This window comes from Rana temporaria, chromosome 5 (genome assembly GCF_905171775.1).
Source record: "Rana temporaria chromosome 5, aRanTem1.1, whole genome shotgun sequence".
NCBI lineage: Eukaryota > Metazoa > Chordata > Amphibia > Anura > Ranidae > Rana > Rana temporaria.
This window is the reverse complement of record NC_053493.1, coordinates 12551161-12572896: the sequence shown is the minus strand read 5'-3', so window position 1 is coordinate 12572896 and position 21736 is coordinate 12551161.

Here is a 21736-nt window from a genome sequence, read left to right as displayed (position 1 = left end):
GTATTTTTTACTTTTTGCTATAATAAATATCCCCCAAAAATATATATATAAAAAAAAAAATGTCCTCAATATTCTTCTACATATTTTAGAGAGATTTCTTTTGGCGGTATTTGATCGCCACTGCGGTTTTTATTTCTTGTGATATAAACAGAAATAGAGCGATACTGCACACCCAGGGCCGCTGATAAGCCAGCACAACTGGCCCTGTTGTAGGGGGCCCCGGGCCAGCAGGGGCCCGGATGGCAACCCCCTTTAAAAAAAAAAAAAAAAATTATTTATTTTTTTAGGGGCCCGAAGGCCCACAGGGTCCCAGACGACAACTCCCCTTTTTTTTATTTATTTTTTTATAAAAAATATATATATATTTTTTAATATATTTTTATTAAAATTTTTATTAAAGGGCCATTTTTTTTTTTTTCTTTTAGAGGTCCGGGGGTCCCCAGGGGTCCGAAGGCCCCCAGGGCCCCGGATGGCAACCCCCCTTTTTTTTATTTATTTTTTATAAAAAAAAATATTTTTTTTCTAATATATATATATTTTTATTTTTTATTAAAAGGGACAGTTTTTTTTTCTTAGGGGTACGGGGGTCCCCAGGGGCCCGGAGATCCCCAGGGTCCGGGATGAAAACACCCCATTTTTTTTACAAAAAAATAAATACATTTTTATATATTTTTTTATTTCATATATATATATATATATATATATTATTAAAGGTCCCCAGGGCCCCAGATGGCAATCCCCCTTTTTTTATAAATTCTTTTTTTTTTTCATATTATTTTATTTCATTTTTTTTTCTTTTTATTCCTTATATATGTGTGTATATATATATATATATATATATATATATATATATATATATATATATATATATATATATATATATTAAAGGGCTCATGAGGTCTCCATGTGGCAAACCCCCTTTTTTTTTTTTTTATAAATGTTTTTTTTTTTTTAATTAAAGGGCCCAGAGGTCCCCAGGGCCCTGAATGGCAACCCCCCCCCTTTTTTTTTTATAAATGTATATTTATTTATTTTATATATTTTTTTATTTTTTCATTTAAAATTTTTGTTAATAATTTGTAAAGGGCCCCCCTCCGCTTCTCAATTTGCGGCAGCCCCCCCCTCCCGCTTCTCAATTTCAATTTCAGACGGCAGCCCCCCCCCTCCAGTTCTCTGCTCCAGGTGCCTACCAATGCCGCCAATCCCGTAACGTGCTGCAGAGACAGTTTCAAGGCGGGGCCAGGGGTGGAGCTTAAGGCGGGACCAGGGGTGGAGCTGAAGGGGGCCCCGTCAGGTAGGCTGTACGGGGCCCCATGATTTCTATCAGCGGCCCTGTGCACACCCCATTAGCTTGAATTCTGCTTGTTTTGCGAGACAACACTCACAAACCGAGTCAGGATTAAAAAAAAAAGTTGCTCGTTATTCAAAGCGCTTGTTAACCGCGTTACTCGTAAACTGAGGCTCTACTGTATACTGTAGGTCTGCCTAACTTTATATTGTCATTTATTTCTTTAACCACTTAGAGCCCATTCACACCTAGGCGTTTTGTCGCCTGTAGTGTGACGCCCGCTGCCGCCCCGACGCGCCAGAGGGATGATGTAACATTGCCCTCTATGGAGATGGTTCACATCTCCACGCCGAACGCCTGCCGCCTGTCGCCTGAAAAAAAGTCCCGGACCTTTTTTTCAGGCGTCTTTCGGCGTTCAGCATAGGAGATGTGAACCATCTCCATAGAGGGGGTGAGGCTGCATTCACAATCGCGGCGTTTTGTCGCCGCGAATCACGGTACAAAACGCCGCTATTTGTCGCCGCAATTCGCGGGACAAAACGCAGCGATTTAGTACGCCGAGGTGTGAATGCAGCCTTAAGGACCGCCTCCTGCAGATATACGTCGGCAGAATGGCACGGCTGGGCACAAGCACATACAGGTAGTGCCCAGCCGCGGGCCGCGGACCCGATCACCGCTGGAGTCCCGCGGTCGGTCACAGGAGCTGAAGAACGGGGAGAGCCGTGTGTAAACAAACCTTCCCCGTTCTTCACTGTGGTGCTGTCATTGATCGTCTGTTCCCTGTTATAGGGAAACACGATCAATGACGTCACACGTCCAGCCCCGCCCCCCTACAGTTAGAAACACATATGAGGTCACACTTAACCCCTTCAGCGCCCCCTAGTGGTTAACTCCCAAACTGCAATTGTAATTTTTACAGTAATCAGTGCATTTTTATAGCATTTTTTGCCGTGAAAATGACAATGGTCCCAAAAATGTGTCAAAATTGTCCGAAGTGTCCGCCATAATGTCGTAGTCACGAAAAAAAAATCGCTGATCGCCGCCATTAGTAGTAAAAATTTTTTTTTTATAAAAATGCAATAAAACTATCTCCTATTTTGTAAACGCTATACATTTTGCGCAAACCGATTAACGTCGATCGATTAACGCTTATTGCGTTTTTTTTTTTTTACCAAATATAGGTAGAAGAATACGTATCGGCCTAAACTGAGGAAAAAAATTTAATATATATTTTTGGGGGACATTTATTACAGCAAAAAGTAAAACATTTTATTTCAAAATTGTCGCTCTATTTTTGTTTATAGCGCAAAAAATAAGCTCCATTTGTGGGGAAAAAAGGACGCCAATTTTGTTTGGGAGCCACTTTGCACGACCGCGCAATTGTCAGTTAAAGCCACGCAGTGCCAAATCGCAAAAACTGACCAGGTCCTTTAGCTGCCTAAAGGTCCGGGTCTTAAGTGGTTAACTAATAGGGGGGCAAAAGGAAATGCACAACTAAGGCTACTGTCAAATTTACAGGAGAGGGGTCCAATGAGGGCGGAGACACCCTGCTTGTCTACTGCCATGGTTCTAGGCAGGACATTCATTTTTTTGGTTAAAACAAAACAATAAAAAAATAAAAATAATATGAAAGACAATTTTGCCAAAGAGAAGCATAGTTTGATAAAAAAAAAAAAGAAGCAAAAAAACAAACAAAAAACATACAAATAAATTTACAAATAAATACGTGAAAAGTGTGGTGTACATTTGTATAGCGCCCCCCTGAGTATTACTTTGGTAACCCAAACAAAGTTAATGCCCAATTGATAAAAAAAAAAGTAAAGATTGCTTTTCATTCATAAAAGGAGTACAGGTGCAGGATATGAAATGGTTAATCCTATAGTTATTGTTAAAATAAGAAGTAAAATGGTGTTGCTGAGTTTTGCCACCCCCCCCCCCCCTCTTCAGTTTCAGGTGAAAATAACGATGTACAATAAAAGTCAAAATAACTAAACAGTAAGGTGGGGTATTTACTGAGAAAATGCAAAGCATTCCCTGAATGACCAGCAGGGATCACTACTACAGTGATTTCCATCTTCTAGAAGGATCCCACCGATATGGGACACACAGGGCCAAATCCTCAAAAGAGATACGACGGAGTAACTGCTGTTACTCCGTCGTATCCCTGGTCCTAACTATGGAACTGATCCACAGAATCAGTTTTCCATAGTTAGGACGAAGATCCGATATGTGTAAGGGACTTACACTGCCGGATCTTAGGATGCAGTACCGCATCCGCCGCTGGGGGCATTTCGCGTCGAAATGCCGCCTCGGGTATGCAAATTAGCACTTACGGAGATCCACGAAGCTTTTCAGCTTCATTTTTTCTCCGTAAGTTTTAGTTTGCATACGCAAAATTAGGGCTGCTTTTACAAAGTGTAAACTGTTTACACCTTGTAAAAACAGACCTTTCTGTCCAGCGACGCGATTCTTTTTGAATTTTAAATATTTTTTTTCCCGCCGCATCTTTTTTTTCTTTCGACGCAACTTTATTGACCCGTCGCAATCGACGTAACGTAATTTCGCGCTATGCACGTCGGGAAAATGACGTCACGAGCATGCGCAGTACGGCCGGCGCGGGAGCGCGCCTAATTTAAATGGGAATCGCCCCCATTACAATAGGAACGCCTTGCGCCGGCGGAATTTAAGTTACACAGCCCAAAATTTCTAGGTAAGTGCTTTGTGGATCGGGCACTTAGGTAGAAATTTTAAGGCAGTGTAACTCAAATGGGAATTTTTACGTTAGGCACGATCTTTGTGGATTTGGCCCTATCTTTTTTGAATATCTATGCGGATCAGCAGCGGATTGTAAAATAGTAAGGCTGCTTTCACACTGAGGCGTGCAGCCGCGGTGACGGTATAGCCGCGCTATTTACCACGATATTTGGGCGCTAGCGGTGAAGTTTTAACCCCCGCTAGCGGCCGAAAAAGGGTTAATACCACCCGCGTTGCGGGCGGTATTACCGCGCTTTCCCATTGATTTCAATGGGAAGGCGCGGTATAGGAGCGGTGAACACACCGCTCCTATACCGCGGTAAAGATGCGGCTAGCAGGACTTTTGGTGCGCTCCTGCTAGCGCACCGCTTCAATGTGAAAGCCTTCGGGCTTTCACATTGAACACTACAGGGCATGATTTTTCATGCGGTATAGCAGCGCTATTTTTAGCGCTGTACCGCATGAAAAACGCCCCAATGTGAAAGGGGCCTAAGTGACCGGATTTATATTATAAAAACGCAGGATGAAAGGACATACATTTAAAAAATGCTAATTGTGGTTGGAACTCTGCTTTAAGCTCTTTTAAAGCACCATGGGCCAGATTCTCAGAGCAAGTACGCCGACGTATCTACTGATACGCCGGAGTACTTTCAAATTTCCCGCGTCGTATCTTTAGTTTGAATCCTCAAACAAAGATACGACGGCATCTGGGTAAGATCCGACAGGCGTACGGCTTCGTACACCTTCGGATCTTAGATGCAATACTTCGGCGCCCGCTGGGTGGAGTTCGCGTCGTTTTCAGCGTCGGGTATGCAAATTAGCTTTTTCCGGCGATCCACGAACGTACGCGCGGTCGTCGCATTCTCTTACGTCGTCTGTAGTCAGCTTTTTCCGGCGTATAGTTAAAGCGGAGTTCCACCCAGGAAAACAACATTTGGCCAAAAGTATTAAAAAAATAAAATAAAATAAAAGTGAAAAAAAAAAAAAAATTATACTCACCCGAAATACCTGTTGCTATGCGGAAGTCCGTAATCTGCCTCTTCGGCACCGCGGAATGTTTTCTTCTTCTTCTTCTCCTAGTGAATGGGGCGCGCTGCTTTCTGGGAACTGTGTGTGTTCTCAGAGAGCAGCCGCCCATTCACAAGCCGGCACGAGACTCGCGCATGCGCAGTAGGAAATGGGCAGTGAAGCCGTAAGGCTTCACTGCCTGTTTCCCCTAGTGTGAATGGCGGCGCGGGACCTGCATCGATCGTAGGAACGGCATCGGGGGGGGCCATCAGCGCGGGCAAGTAGGACAAGGTAAGTGTCCTTAGTAAATGTCAGCAGCTACACTGTTAGTAGCTGCTGACTTTAAAAAAAATAATAATTGCGGGTGGAATCCCGCTTTAAAGCTGCTATTTTGTGGCATATAGATAGACTTGCCATGTTAAAGTATGGCCGTTGTTCCCGCGTCGAAATTTGGATTTTTTTTTTTTTGTGTAAGTCGTCCGTGAATAGGGATGGACGTAAGTCACGTCTAAGTTAAAAAAATTACGTTGTTGCGACGTGATTTAGCGCAATGCACGGCGGGAAATTTAGGAACGACGCATGCGCAGTACGTTTGGCGCGGGAACGCGCCTAATTTAAATGATCCACGCCCCCTACCCGGATCATTTGAATTAGGCGGGCTTGCGCCGGGGGAATTTACGCTACGCCGCCGCAACTTTACAGGCAAGTGCTTTGTGAATCAAGCACTTGCCCGTAAAACTTGCGGCGGTGTAACGTAAATGCGATACGTTACGCCGCTGCAGATCTATGTGAATCTGGCCCCATGTCTATATTTGCAGCCAAGTAGGCACGCAAAGCACTGGTTTGAGTCGATTGATGTATCATTAAGTGCAATATTGTATTGTTGTTCATGACAAACTGTTTTGCAATAGATTTTAACTATTTAAGCTATTTATATAAATAAAGTATATATAAAACAAAATAATACCGGAGTTTGTGGTTTGGAATTGAACACAATGGGAAGTCATATAAATTTGCATATAGACACGGTGTTGTTGTTGCATATTGTATATCTGACTTCCTGATCAATTTAATTGTAGTTTTAATTATCATAATATAAAAAAATGGATGTGGGGGCCTTTTGGTGGGCGTGATTTTTTTTTGGGGGGGGGGGGGGGGAAGCGGGCAGCATTTCATTCTTGGACTAGACATGTGCAGGATGAAAAAATGTGTTTAGTTTAGTTTCGATTTGTTATTTAACTAAATTTGTTTCATTCGTTACATTCGTTTCGTATTCGAATTCAATTTTTTTTTACCAAATTCGAAAAACTTTGATCAAATAAAAAAAAATTATATAATTAGTATGTATATATATATAAATATACACACTATCTACCGAAATTCGAATTTGGTACAGAACAAATTTGGATTAGAATAGAAAAAATTAGAATAGAATAGAAAAAAAAAAGCATAGAAAAACAATACATATTATATTTTTCTTCTATTCTGTTCTATTGTTTTTCTATGCTATTCTTTTGTATTCTATTCTAATCTTTTCTATTAAAATTTGAATTCATTCAATATGAAATTCAAATTTCGGAAGATGGTTTTATATATATATATATACACACAGTGGCCCAGATTCAAGAAGCACTTGCGCCCGCGCAACCATAGGTTACGCAGCGCAAGTGCTTACTTGCTCCGGTGTAACGAGTGCTCCTGATTCAGGAACCTCGTTACACCGACTGCAGGCTAAAATCTGCGCGGCATAAGGCTCTTATGCCCCGCAGATTTTAGCCTGCATTCTTGCGGGGGCCGCTAGGGGGTGCTCCCATTGTGTATCAGCGTGTAGTATGCAAATTGCATACTACCACTGATTCACAAGCTTGCGCGGGCCCCGCGCAAGCCAGGTACGGAGTTTCCGTACGGCTACTTTTAGCGCAAGGCTGCCCCTTCTAATAGTAGGGGCAGCCAATGCTAAAGTATAGCCGGCCTTCCCGCGCCATGAAATTTGAATTTCACGGCGTTTGCGTAAGTGAAACGTGAATGGCGCTGGACGCCATTCACGTTCACTTAGAAGCAAATGACGTCCTTGCGACGTCATTTGCCACAATGCACGTCGGGAAAGTTTCCCGACGGAGCATGCGCTGTACGCTCGGCGCGGGAGCGCGCCTAATTTAAATGATTCCTGCCCCCGGCGGGATCATTTAACTTGCGCGCGCTTACCCTGGGCAAATTTGCCGGCGCGCCCTCGCAATTCACGGAGCTACTGCTCCGTGAATCGAGGGCAGCGCAAAATATTTGCGGGGGCGCAGGGCAAAATCGTTGCCCTGCTCCCCCGCAAATATTGCGCAATTCTACTTGAATCTGGGCCAGTATATAAATATAGTATAGTATATAAATATATACACAGTATATAAATATATATATATATATATTATATTTTATTCTACTCTATTATGTTCTATTGTTTTTCTATGCTATCCTTTCCTCTTTTTTTTTTCCTAATCTTTTCTATATAAATTTGAATTCATTCTATATTCGAATTTTGGAAGATGGCTTACTATTCTTTTATTTTTATTCTATTGCTTTATTATTTTATATTCTAATTAATTGTATTATTTTTTTTAGAAAATCGATTTCTATTTTTTTTTTTATTCGATTCAAATTTGTTTTCGAATTCAATTTGAATTTGTTTTTGAATTCGGTACGATTTTCATGTTTTTTTTTTCAATTGGAATAGTTTTTTCGGATTCATTTAAATTCGTTATTATTATAGATTGGAAATTCGGAAGCATCGGAATTTCCGAATAATGAAAAATTTGGCCGAATTGGGATTTTCCGTAAACAAAAATAGATGCACGCGTGTATCTTGGACCCAGGCAGCACAATGTCTTGGGACAGCCCTGTCTGAAGGCAATTGGTTCCACTAGATTTTAGTTAGGGGGTATCAGAGTAAAGGGGGCTGAATACAAATGTCCCCCCCACACTTTTCACTTATTTATTTGTAAAAAAAAATTGAAAACAATTTATAATTTTCCTTCTACTTCACAATTATGTGCCACTTTGTGTTGGTCTATCACATAAAATCCCAATAAAATCCATTTACGTTTTTGGTTGCAACTTGACAAAATGTGGAAAATGTCAAGGGGTATGAATACTTTTTCAAGGCACTGTATATAGTTAGTGGTCCAAGATGGAACAATATTACTATTTAAATTAGCCATACCTGGAATTCTTTAACCACTTGCTGACCCACTAGCAGTAGATGTACTGCAAGAAGGCGGCACAGCCACGTACCCATATGTCACGGTGTACTTCAGTGGCGGCTGGTGGTCATTTTTTGGGGGCGGGGGCAAACAGCGCTATCCCCACCAAGCCCCCACCCCCGAGTCATGTTGGTCGGACCGAGCACTTAACTCAACCACCCTGTCTCTCCTCCGCGGCCATCACGAGCGGGCATCTCCTTCCCCTGCTCAGCGGCTCCCATCTCCTCCCTCCTCCTCGGCGGCCAATCAGAACACTTCTCTATTCGGCCAATCGGGAAACGCGTCTCACACCCGCGCTTCCTGATTGGTGGAGAGGTGATTCAGTGTTAGAATAGCCAATATTCCTTCGCTATTCTAACACACCTGGGTGGGCTCCGAGCGCAATGCTCTGCACCTGAAATCCATCCTATCTTGAAGCCTATTAGAGCCTCTGGCTCTAATCAGGTGCTTCAAAAAAACACCCCCCGCTGTTGTAATTCACGAGTCTTGAAAGGGACAGGACGCATGAATAGGGGGTGGCGATAGGGATGGAAAGAGAAGGCGATGCCCGCGTGCCCTTAATGGATGGTCCGCCTCTGGTGTACTTCCTGGTTTGGTGGCACGCTCCCCCTATTGGCTTTGCTTGCAGCAGCTTGGCATTGCATGTCGTAGCTGAGCCTGTCATCTACTAGGACCCCCATGTCCTTTTCCATCCTAGATTCCCCCAGAGGTTCTCCCCCCAGTGTATAGATTGCATTCATATTTTTGCCACCCAAATGCATTATTTTAAATTTTTCTACATCGAACCTCATTTGCCATGTAGTTGCCCACCCTATTAATTTGTTCAGATACTAGCCAACAAAATGGCCGCCTCCGAGGCGGCGCCAACTTTATCCTCGTTAACCGCTGTGCTGTCAACACAGCTCAGTCTTCCTGTAGCGGACTCTATTCGGTTAACGGTGTTGCGTCCAACCATCAACGTGTCAAAATCTCCGATTACTAAGGTTTTAAATAAACCGGAAGTGACGTGGTTGGGGTTTCTGATGGGTTGGAGATATTGACAGAACACCCCGCTCTGCCATCATATTACCATAGACTGGGCAGGAAGGTGTTAAACCAGGGGTCTCCAAACTTTCTAAACCATGGGTCTTCAAACTATGGCCCTCCATTTGTTCAGGAACTACAATTCCCATCATGCCTAGTCATGTCTGTGAATGTCAGAGTTTTACAATGCCTCATGGGATGTGTAGTTCCGCAACAGCTGGAGGGCCGTAGTTTGAGGATCCCTGTTCTAAACAAAGGGCCTGTCCTTCAGACTTTACGAGGGCCGGACAGTGGTCGGTGAAAAGGTCCTGACATCACTGGTAAAAAACAACGCCCCATTGTTTGTTTTAATGGGAGTAATTGTGCCTCTTCATTGGTGTTATTGGGCCCCATCATTGGTGTCATTGGGAGGAAAAGTGCCCCACTGTTGGTGTCATTCAGAGGAAAAGTTCCCCATCGTTGGTATAATTGAGAGGAATTGTGCCCCATCAATCACTGATGTCATTGGACCCCATTGTTGGTGTCATTGAGAAAAACTTGCCCCATTGTTGGTGTCATTGTGAGGAATTGTCCCCAATCGCTGGTGTCATTGGGAGGAATTGAGTCCCATCTGTGGTGTCGTTGGGAGGAATTGTGCTCCATCGTTGATGTCATTGGGACCAATTTTGCCCCAACATTGGTATAATTGAGAGGAATTGTGTCCCATTGTTGGTGTCAGTGGGAGGAATCATGCCCCAATGTTAGTATCAGTGGATGAAATAATGTCCCAAGGGCCGGATAAAAGCAAGCAAAGGGCTGTATTTGGCCCCCTGGGCCACAGTTTGGAGACCACTGGGTTAAACTAATAGCAACCGCAGTGCACCACAGATTGTACGCTACCCCTACATTGCGAGACAGTGTGGAAGAGCGCCCCATACTCAGGGCCGGCCCTACCATGGGACCCGATGGTACCATTGTACCAGGCAGCACTTTTGGGGGGGCAGCAAATTTCCTGCCCGCACGCCATCCCATTCCACCAGCTCCACTCTCCACTCCACTGTGGGGCTAATTGCCACCCAAAAGCTCCTCCTGTTCCGCTCTCCGCTCCACTGTGGGGTTAATTGCATGAATAGAGCCATAACAGGTCCTTTTTATACTCCTATATACATGTATAGAGCCATAACAGGTCCTTTTTATACTCCTATATACATGTATAGAGCCATAACAGGTCCTTTTTATACTCCTATATACATGTATAGAGCCATGATAGGTCCACTTTAGTTATCATGATATAAAATAATGGATGTGGGGGCATTTTGGTGGGCGTAATTTTTTTTTGGGGGTGGCAGCATTTCATTCTTGGTCCCAGGCAGCACAATATCTTGGGCCGGCACTGCCCATACTGCTGTATAGAGTTGGGGGGGGGGGGGGGCAAATTCGACACCAGTTGCCACCAAAGCTGATACCGCCGGTGTAGAACAAGAAAGAGAAATAGTTGTGTCTGTGTCCAGCTAAGGACGGTGCATTAACCTGTCTGGAAAGTCAATCCCTTGAGGTTTAAAACCTTCTCTAATCTCTTGTGCTTAACCTGTTCCTTCAAACCCTTCCCGGGATAACCAGCATTAGGAACATGTAAGGTCCTCACACCTTCCCTCTGCCTGGATAAAGACGGATTTGTCATGAAAAAGGCCCATTCAATCCTTTTCTTTTGCGGTGGCCGGCAACCAAGCGCACCGCGAGATCCACCGCCCTTTGTGGTCAAACCAATTATGTCTTATCTCCGGTGTCCATCTCCCAAGATTATGAGATGACAAACTACAAGGGAGGAATAAAGGGCCCAATTCAGACGCTGTCAATTACCGCTGAGGGCACGGGGCACAAGGGTACATGAATTGTTAAGTGACACATTGAAAAGGTCATCCCTTAATGTCTGCACGTCCTTTAGCATCCAGACTCACCTGGGACAATTAGGCGGAATTCCTGACTGCAACCACTTTGTATCAGTTATTTATTTATTTGCTGGCCATGAAGAAATATGTCAGTCCCAGCGTATGGGGAGGGGACTTCATTATCAGGGGGGGGGGACTTCAATGTGTCATGGATGATAATCCAGATGTTAATAATTAACCACTTAAGACCCGGACCTTTATGTAGGTAAAGGACCTGGCCAGTTTTTGCGATTCGGCACTGCGTCGTTTTAACGGAAAATTGCGCGGTTGTGCGACGTGGCTCCCAAACAAAATTGGCGTCCTTTTTTCCCCACAAATATAGCTTTCTTTTGGTGGTATTTGATCACCTCTGCGGTTTTTATTTTTTGCGCTATAAACAAAAATAGAGCGACAATTTTGAAAAAAAATCTATATTTTTTACTTTTTGCTACAATAAATACCCCCAAAAAAGATATAGAAAAACGTTTTTTTCCTCAGTTTAGGCCGATACGTATTCTTCTACATATTTTTGGTAAAAAAAATCGCAATAAGCGTTTATCGATTGGTTTGCGCAAAATTTATAGCGTTTACAAAATAGGAGATAGTTTTATTGCATTTTTATAATTTTTTTTCTTTTTTACTACTAATGGCGGGGATCAGCGATTTTTTCGACATTATGGCGGACACATCGGACAATTTTGACACATCTTTGAGACCATTGTCATTTTCACAGCAAAAAATGCTATAAAAATGCATTGTTTACTGTGAAAATGACAGTGCAGTTTAGGAGTTAACCACTAGGGGGAGCTGTAGGGGGTTATGTGTGACCTCATATGTTTTTCTAACTGTAGGGGGGGCGGGGCTGGACGTGTGATGCTATTGATCGTGTTTCCCTATATTAGGGAACACACGATCATTGAAGCTGCCACTGTGAAGAACGGGGAAGCTGTGTTTACACACAGCTCTCCCCGTTCTTCAGCTCCGGGGACCGATCGCGGGACTCCGGCGGCGATCGGGTCCCGCGGCTGCGGTCACGGAGCTTCGGACCGGGTCACGGGCGACAGCCCGCGACCCACGGCTGGGCACTTAAAGCGGTAGTTCACCCACAATCCCATGATTTTACCATCGAGACAGGCATTGTAGCGCGAGCTACAGTATGCCTGTCCCGATTTTTTTAACCCCGTACTCACCTTGTAGTCGTCCATCGTAGATTCCGGCTCCCGCGGGGAATGGGCGTGCCTATGGAGAGGGAGGATGATTGACGGCCGGCCCTGGCACGTCACTCTCCCCGAAGACAGCCGGAGTAGGTCTCGGCTCTTCACGGCGCCTGCGCACAGGCTATGCGCACGCGTCGTGAAGACCAAGCCTATTTCGGCTATTTCCGGAGAAGCGTGACGCGCCAGAGCCGGCCGTCAATCATCCTCCGTCTCCAGAGGCACGCCCATTCCCCGGTATCTTCGATGGACGACTACAAGGTGAGTATGGGGCTAAAAAATTCGGGACAGGCATACTGTAGCTCGCACTACAATGCCTGATTTTAAGGTAAAATAATTTTTTTTTTTTTTTTCCCGTCGATAGGGTGAACCCCCGCTTTAAAGAGGACGTACAGGTACATGCTTGTGCCCAGCCGTGCCATTCTGCCGCCGTATATCTGCAGGAGGCGGTCCTTAAGTGGTTAAGGCATCAGGCACTTATATCATAATAAAATTTGAAAGATTTGGAACAATGTCCCTCTGTCCCTCTTTCCTCCTCATTTGCCCCTCATTTTGGTCTGATCTATATAGTTTCATATAAAATGCACTTTTTATCTTTTAAAAAGTGTTTTAGAGTGCTAAACCTTTCATCCAATTTCTAAATTGCTGCATTTGTAAGTGTTAAAAATATAAAGGAATAGTAGTGGTAAAAAAACACTTGTGCAGGACCGTTTTTAAGGCAGGGCAAAAGGGGAAGCTGCCCTGGGCCCCATCATTGTTGTGGGGCCCAAAGAGCCTGCCTCATACTTGCCAACTATCCCAGTTTAAATTCCTTTGTCCCTTGAAGGTTTAGTCCTTTGCTGTGTCCCGATATCTCAGTGTGAAGTGCTGCTACTAATGCTTCCCAGCTCTGCCCTATTGTTGTGTACAGGTGACTCACCTGCAGACCCTGGCCCAGATTCAGATAGAGATACGACGGCGTATCTCCTGATACGCCGTCGTATCTCTGAGATCCGACGGTCGGATCTATGCGCCTGATTCATAGAATCAGTTCCGCATAGATCTCCCTAAGATCCGACAGGTGTAAGTGACTTACACCGTCGGATCTTAGGCTGCAATCTCCCGCTGGCCGCTAGGTGGCGTTTCGTTTCTTGTACGCGACGAATATGCAAATGAGGAGTTCCGCCGAATCAAAAACGAACGCCCGCCCGTCGCTTTTTTTTTACGTCGCTTGCGGTCGGCTTTTTCCGGCGTATAGTTACCCCTGCTATGGCCGTCGTTCCCGCGCCGAGTTTTGAATTTTTACGTCGTTTGCGTAAGTCGATTCAGAATATGGCCGGACGCAAGTTACGCTCACGCCGAAACCAATGACGTTCTAGCGACGTCATTTGTAGCAATGCACGCTGGGAAAAATCGGCGGCGTATTCGCTGTTGGATCGGCGCGGGGACGCGCCTGATTTAAATTGTAGACGCCCCCTAGCCGCGGAATTTGAATTCCGCCGGGGGATTTACGATACGCCGCCGCAAGTTTTGAGGTAAGTGCTTTCTGAATACAGCACTAGCCTCAAAAACTTGCGCCGGCAGATCGTAAATCAAATAGATTACGCGGATCTAAAGATCCGCTAATCTATCTGAATCTACCCCCCTGTGTTTACATGTAAATAACCTGCATTGATATGTAAATCATATCCACCTTCACCTATTCTGAATGCTGCCCACTGGTAAAGGAGCATGCGTAAAAGTCCTATCTGCAACAGTGGTCATTAAGCCTAACATCAGCCTGTTCTGCAAAGGTAAACAAATTGGTGGGGGGGGTGACCTCTAGCAACCAGTCAGTAAGAGGTAATGATATGCTGTAACCTCTGGCAACCAATCGCAATCACAGCCTGATCTGATTTAGTAAACTGATTTTGAGTCTAGCTGCTATTTATCGTACGTCTCAGAGCAGGTGGAGAGCGAAATTGCATGGAGGGGGGGGGGGGGGGCAAGAAAATGTTTGCCCAGGGGATCCAATCAATATTAAAGATGGCCCTGCACTTGTGGATTTAATTAACCTTTTTTTGGTTAATTCCCCTTTAAGTGGGTGTGGCAGGAGGCGTGTCCTATGCCTACATACTTTTGCTAGTAGGTGTCCCTCATTCCCATCTCAAAATGTTGGGAAGTATGGAAACCCCCAAAAAGAAAAAGTGAAGAGAGTCTGAGCTCACATGTCCTCAGGGGCATCGGTATGGGGGTGTGAAACGCCAGAGAGGTGACACCTTAGGCGTAGCATCAGGGGTTGCAGGGGTTGCAATTGCGACCCCACCAATGCTCCTGTGGTGGGGCCTGTGTGTAGATGGCGGGGTCAGCCGAGAGGCTGGTTTGTAAGGGACATGATGGGACAGATCATGCCCTTCCCCTCCATATAGGGAGGACGGGGCAGCGGATTGGAGGAGGATCGTTATGTGCTGAGGGGAATAAAAACCGAATAGTGCACAGTTGCGAGTGGTACACAGACTGCCCCATCCCTGTGTCCTCCCTGTCCCTGGCCCCAGGGCTGGACTGGGACAACAATGTGGCCCTGGACTTGATCCAGACTGGCCCACTTTGACAGGTCTCTCCCATGGTGACCGGACAACTCCCACACCCCCCCCCGGCCACCCAAGCCCCCTCTTCCCCTTCACTAGCCACTAGCCGTTCTACTTTATTAGAGTAGAATGGCTGGTACTGGTACTCTTATAGGCAGTACCAGTGGGGAAGCTAGACATTATTTCACCCGGGGCAAAGAATCAGTTTGGTGCCCCCCCCCCCTTATGGGATAAGATTAGGCAGAAGTGAGAAACTCCCAGGCCATAGCTGTTGAGTCAGATGTCTGTCCCCTCCCCCCTGCTCCTCTGGTCCTCCCCCTGCATCTTTGTTCCCCCCAGGTGAGCACTGTGGGGAGGGAGAGGAGGTGAGTGCTGTGGGAAGGAAGAAACAGAGGAGCGGAGGGGGCGGCGGTCCGCTGTCACTGAAGCAGGCCCACTGAGCCATCGGCCCACCGGGAAACTCCCTGTAGTCCCAATGGCCAGTCCATCCTTGCCTGGCCCTCTGTGAGCAGATCCTGCTCTCTCCTCCCTTGTCTTTTCCCCCACCTCTCCATCAAGGTCAGTCCCTCTTGATCCCGCCTCACCTCCCTCTTCATTCATAGTGGGGGCCCGGACGGGGGTACATGCTCTCCATCTGGAGATAGATTAAGTGAGACAAGTTAAGAGTGAAGGATGAGAGGAGGAGGGGGGATGTGGAGGGACTGAGAGCACTCTACAGTCTAGGACACAGAGCTGGGGGACTTCTAAAAAGGGAATAAGCCTTCCCCGGACTCCCCCTATACTGGGGGGAGAATGACAGGAGCCAGCATGGGTGAGGGGAAGGGGTGAGTCCGGGACATGATGGGGCTTGTAGTGTGCAGGCAGTAGGGGGGACCCTGTGTGACATGAGGGGACCCCAACACTGGCATAGTGTCAGACGTCGCAATGGAGGTGCAGGGTTACATAGGAAGAAAATTATTGGGGGGGGGGGGTTAAAACCATGTTTTACCGCACCAGATGACACCAACCCTAGTGATGCCACTGCATGTACTGTACATGGAAAAACTGCTGCTAAATGCAGACCAGAAGCAGGGATTATTAGGCAAGTGCTCCTATGTTTAATAGGTTTACTCTGAGTTCCAGTGCCACACCAGTGTTTCTGCTGGTGAGAAGTTGCATTTCAGGCTGGTGGGTCAACAGCAGGAGGATCTTGTTTTTTAGGTTGCTGGTTGCAGTAGGGACTTTTTTCACAATTACTTTGATTAGGTTACTGATTAATTTTTCAGAAAGAGAATCCCCTCTGTTCACAGAGGCTCTGTCCTGGGTGGAGGCACTGCCAACATTTTTATCAATCCCACTCTTTCACTTAGCGAAGGCTCTGGTTCTCTTGTTTATCTACAGGTTCCTATGGGGAGGACATTTTCTCATAACCCCTCCAAAAAAGGGGAAACAACAGTTTTAGATTCACTTGGCTTGGCCCATCCAGTGGTGGCCTCCAATGTTTGTGGGACTCTGCCTATGTTTTACCTTTCATAACAGACAGATAAATCCCACTCTTTCACTTAGTGAAGGCATTGGTTCTCTTGCTTATCTACAGGTTTTTATGGGGAGGACCATTTCTCATAACCCCTCCAAAAAAGTTTTTTGTACAGCTATTTCTTCCTGTCTCTGGGTTGTTGGGTTGGAAACCCCAGAAATAGGAAGTGAACAAAGAGAGTCTGAGCCCACATATCCTGCCCATGGAAAATCTGCTGCTAAATCCTGACCAGAAGCAGAAATTTTTGGGCAAGTGCTCCTATGCTTAGATGTTTAATAGGTTGACTCTGGGTTCCAGTGCCACACCACTGTTTCTGCTAGTAAAAAGCTGTGTTCCAGGCTGGTTGGACAGCAGATGGAGGATCTCCTCATCATTGCCGATCTTGTCTTCATGACGCTGGTTGCAATAGATCCTTTGCTCCCAATTACTTTGATTAGGTTACTGATTAATTTTCCAGGAAGGGGATCCTCTCTGTTCACAGAGGCCCAGTCCTGGGTGGAGGCCCTGCCAATTTTATTATCAATCCCTCTCTTCCACTTAGCGAAGGTTCCGGTTCTCTTGTTTATCTACAGGTTCTTATGGGAGGACCATTTCTCATAACCCCTCCAAAAAAGGTTTTTTTGTACAGCTATTTCTTCCTGTCTCTGGGTTGGAAACCCCAGAAAGAGAAAGTGAACAAAGAGTTTTTGTACAGTTATTTGTCGATAGCTGTGCTGTTTATCATAGAAACAATTATGTATAGCACTTCCTATCCCTGGGTTGTTGAGTTGGAAACCCCAGATAGAGGAAGTGAACAAAGAGAGTCTGAGCCCACATATCCTGCCCATGGAAATTCTGCTGCTAAATCCTGACCAGAAGCAGAAATTTTTAGGCAAGTGCTCCGATGCTTAGAAGTTTAATAGGTTGAAACTGGGATCCAGTGCCACACCACTGATTCTGCGAGTGGAAAGCTGTGTTCCAGGCTGGTTGGACAGCAGCTGGATGATCTCCTCATTATTGCCGATTTTATCTTCAGGTCGCTGCTTGCAAAAGGGCCTTTGTTCCCAATTACTTTGATTAGGTTACTGATTAATTTTCCAGGAAGGGGATCCCCTCTGTTCACAAAGGCCCTGTCCTGGGTGGAGGCCCTTCCAACTTTATTATCAATCCCTCTCTTCCACTTAGCAAAGGTTCTGGTTCTCTTGTTTATCTACAGGTTTTTATGGTGGGGACCATTTATCATAACCCCTCCAAAAAAAGTTTTTTTGTACAGCTATTTCTTCCTGTCTCTGGGTTGGAAACCCCAGAAAGAGAAAGTGAACAAAGAGAGTCTGAGCCCACATATCCTGCCCATGGAAAAGCTGCTGCTAAATCCTGACCAGAAGCAGGAATTTTTGGGCAAGTGCTCCAATGCTTAGAAGTTTAATAGGTTGACACTGGGTTCCAGTGCCACACCACTGTTTCTGCTAGTGGGAAGCTGTGTTCCAGGCTGGTTGGACAGGATGCCCTGTCCTGGGTGGAGGCCCTTCCAACTTTATTATCAATCCCTCTCTTCCACTTAGCAAAGGTTCTGGTTTTCTTGTTTATCTACAGATTTTTATGGTGAGGACCATTTCTCATAACCCAATGCTTAGAAGTTTAATAGATTGACTCTGTGTTCCAGTGCCACACCACTGTTTCTGCTAGTTAGAAGCTGAGTTCTAGGCTGGTTGGGCAACAGCTGGAGGATCTCCTCATCTTGAAACATATTAGATTCAGTTGGTTTGGCCCATCCAGTGGTGGCCTCCAATGTTTGTAGGATTCTGCCCCTTGTTTTTCCTTTCATAACAGACAGATATCAAGAAGATAAAGATACATTGAAAATATACTTTTGCTTTGCTACACATCTGCCGACGTTCCGGTGTGTCACTTCCTCGGTGACCCTACCCTGAGGTTACAGTATACGGACGCGATCTCCAGTAACACTGTCAGGGATATCCGCCATTATTAATCAAACATTCATTGTTTTGCAATCTTGTCTGAGTATTCCAAAGAAAAAAAAAACCCTCAAGAATATCTTGAAACAAAATAAAATAATATGCCGTGACAAAAAAAAGGAAAGGCTGTAAGTTTACGAGGAGAAAAATGAAGTCTTCGATGACTCAAAGCTCACATTTATCACTGCTTAACTGCTGACACTTTTCATGTCGGAGAACATAATTTGGTTGTGAAATGTCATGGCGTTCTACCGCTTTATTAAATGGTGCTGAGTGAAGAGAATTCCTGGACGTTCGGGATAAATTGAACCTTGTCATAAGAAGAGCAGGATTGTGTCAAATACATATGTTGAGAGTCTGAAGAGATACCGCGAGTTCCACGTCTGCGGCAGAACGCAGCGATCAACACCTGATAACCATAAAATTCTATTTATAGTGGATTTAAAGAAGAATTACAGAATTTTTTAAAAAAAATAAATGAAAAAAAATAAAATAAAAATAATACGTGGCACCGTGTTCCACATTTCATATTATAAATATTCAAATGCCATCAAAAACATTAGTAGTCAATAAAATATTCATAATGATAAAAATAATAACAATATGTCATAAACTTCAATACTTATATATAATATAATGATAATAATAATACTTCATAAATGTCAATCATTCATAAAAGTAATAACCATTCATATAATAATGATAACATTTGTAATAATAACAATTAATTAACTCTAATAATTCATAAAATAATAACACCCATTCATACCACATAGTAAAAATAACAATTATAATAATAAGCCTAAGTGGTGTCATGATCCACATTTCATATTATAGATATTCAAATGCCATCAAACCATTAGTAGTTAATTAATAATAATAATAATAATAATAATAATAATAATACAATTTCAAAAACGTTAATAATTCTTTAAGTAGTAATCATTCATATGATGATGATGATAATAATAATAATAATAATTCAGAAATGTCAGTGATTAAGAAAATAGCAATAACCATTCATATAATAATAATCATGATAATAACAATAATATTAGTAATAATAACAATTAGTTAACTCTAATAATTCATAGAATAGTACTAACTAAATAATCTATAATATAATAATAATATAATATTAATAATAATCATAATAATAATAATAATTGTAATAAGTGGTGCCATGATCCATATTTCATAATGTAGATATTCGAATGCCATTAAAACCATTGGTAGTCCAGTAATTTCTGATCTCCAATAATTGATAAAATAGTAATAATAATATAAACAAATTAATAAAATAGTAATAACAATATATTATTATTATTATTATTATTATTATTATTATTATTATTATTATTATTATTATTATCATTATTATGAATAGTTATTACTATTTTATGATTTATTTGAGATTATTAGTATTGGTATTATTATTATGTATATTAAAATTATCATTATTTTTTTCTTTTATTTGAATGGTTACAGTATTACTATTTTAATATTATTATTTTATTACTATTTTATTAATTATTAGAGATAAAGAATTACTGGACTGCTCATGGTTTTATTGCCATTTGAATATCTATAAAAATTAAATGTGGATCATAACACCACTTATTATTATTATTATTATTATTATTATTATTATTATTATTATTATTAGTAATACTTTATTACTCTTTTAATATTATTATTATTATTATTTTTACTATTTAATCAGTTATTGGAGATCAAGAATTAATGGACTGCTCATGGTTTTAATAACATTTGAATATCTATAAAATGAAGTGTGGATCATAACACTGCTTAGTATTATTATTATTATTATTACTACTTTATTACTCTTTTAATATTATTATTATTATTATTATTATTTTTACTATTTAATCAGTAATTGGAGATCAATAATTACTGGACTGCTAATGGTTTTAATAACATTTGAATATCTATAAAATTAAATGTGGATCATAACACTGCTTAGTATTATTATTATTAAGTTGTGTTATGATCCACATTTCATTTTATAGATATTAAAATGTCATTAAAACCATTAGCAGTCCAGTAATTCTTGATCTCCAATAACTGATTAAATAGTAATAAAATAATAATATTAAAATAGTAATAGAATAGTAATAACACAAATAATAGTAATAACAATAATAATAATTATATAAAGATATATACTGCGCTAATCCAATATAGTATCAGAGGTGGCAGCCAACACAACAATAGAGTAATTGTGTAAAAATGTAGAAAGTAAAGTGCAGCGCCACTTTACTTTCTACATCTTAACAATAATAATAATAATAATAATAATAATAATAATAATAATAATAATAATACAGTAAAACCTTGGTTTGAGTGTAACTTGGTTTGAGAGTGTTTTGCAAGACAAGCAACATTTTTTAACAAATTTTGACTTGATATACAAGCGATGTCTTGTTATACAAGTAGCGTCATGTCACAACTGAATATAAAAGAGAAGAGAGGCGTCTCTAAGTGTAGCAATAACTAAGTTGTGTTATGATCCACATTTCATTTTATAGATATTCAAATGCCATTAAAACCATTAGCAATCCAGTAATTCTTGATCTCAAATAATTAATAAAATAGTAATACAATAATAATATTAAAATAGAAATGCTGTAACCATTCAAATAAAAATAAATAAAAATAAAGATAATATTAAAATAAATAATAATAATACCAATACTAAAGATCTTGAGATCCTTAGTATTGGTATTATTATTATTTATTTTATTATTATCTTTATTTTTATTTATAACTCATAAAAAAGGAATAACTATTCATTATAATAATAATAATAATAATAATAATAATAATAATAATAATAATAATAGTAGTAATAAAAAATGTTGCCATGTTCCAAATTTATAATATAGATATTCAAATGCCAATTAAAAACCATGGGCCAGATTCTCAGTCAGCAGCGTATCTTTGCCCGGGCGAAACGTATCCGATTTACATTACGCCTCCGCAACTTAGACGAGCAAGTGCTGTTTTCTCAAAGCACTTGCTCCGTAAGTTGCGGCGGTGTAGCGTAAATCGGCCGGCGTAAGCCCGCCTAATTCAAATTTGGATCAGGGGGGCGTGTTTTATGTAAAACTACTGTGACCCGACGTGATTGAAGTTTTTGCGGAACGGCGCATGCGCCGTCCGTGGAATTTCCCAGTGTGCATTGCTCCAAAGTACGCCGCAAGGACGTCATTGGTTTCGACGTGAACGTAAATGACGTCCAGCCCTATTCACGGAC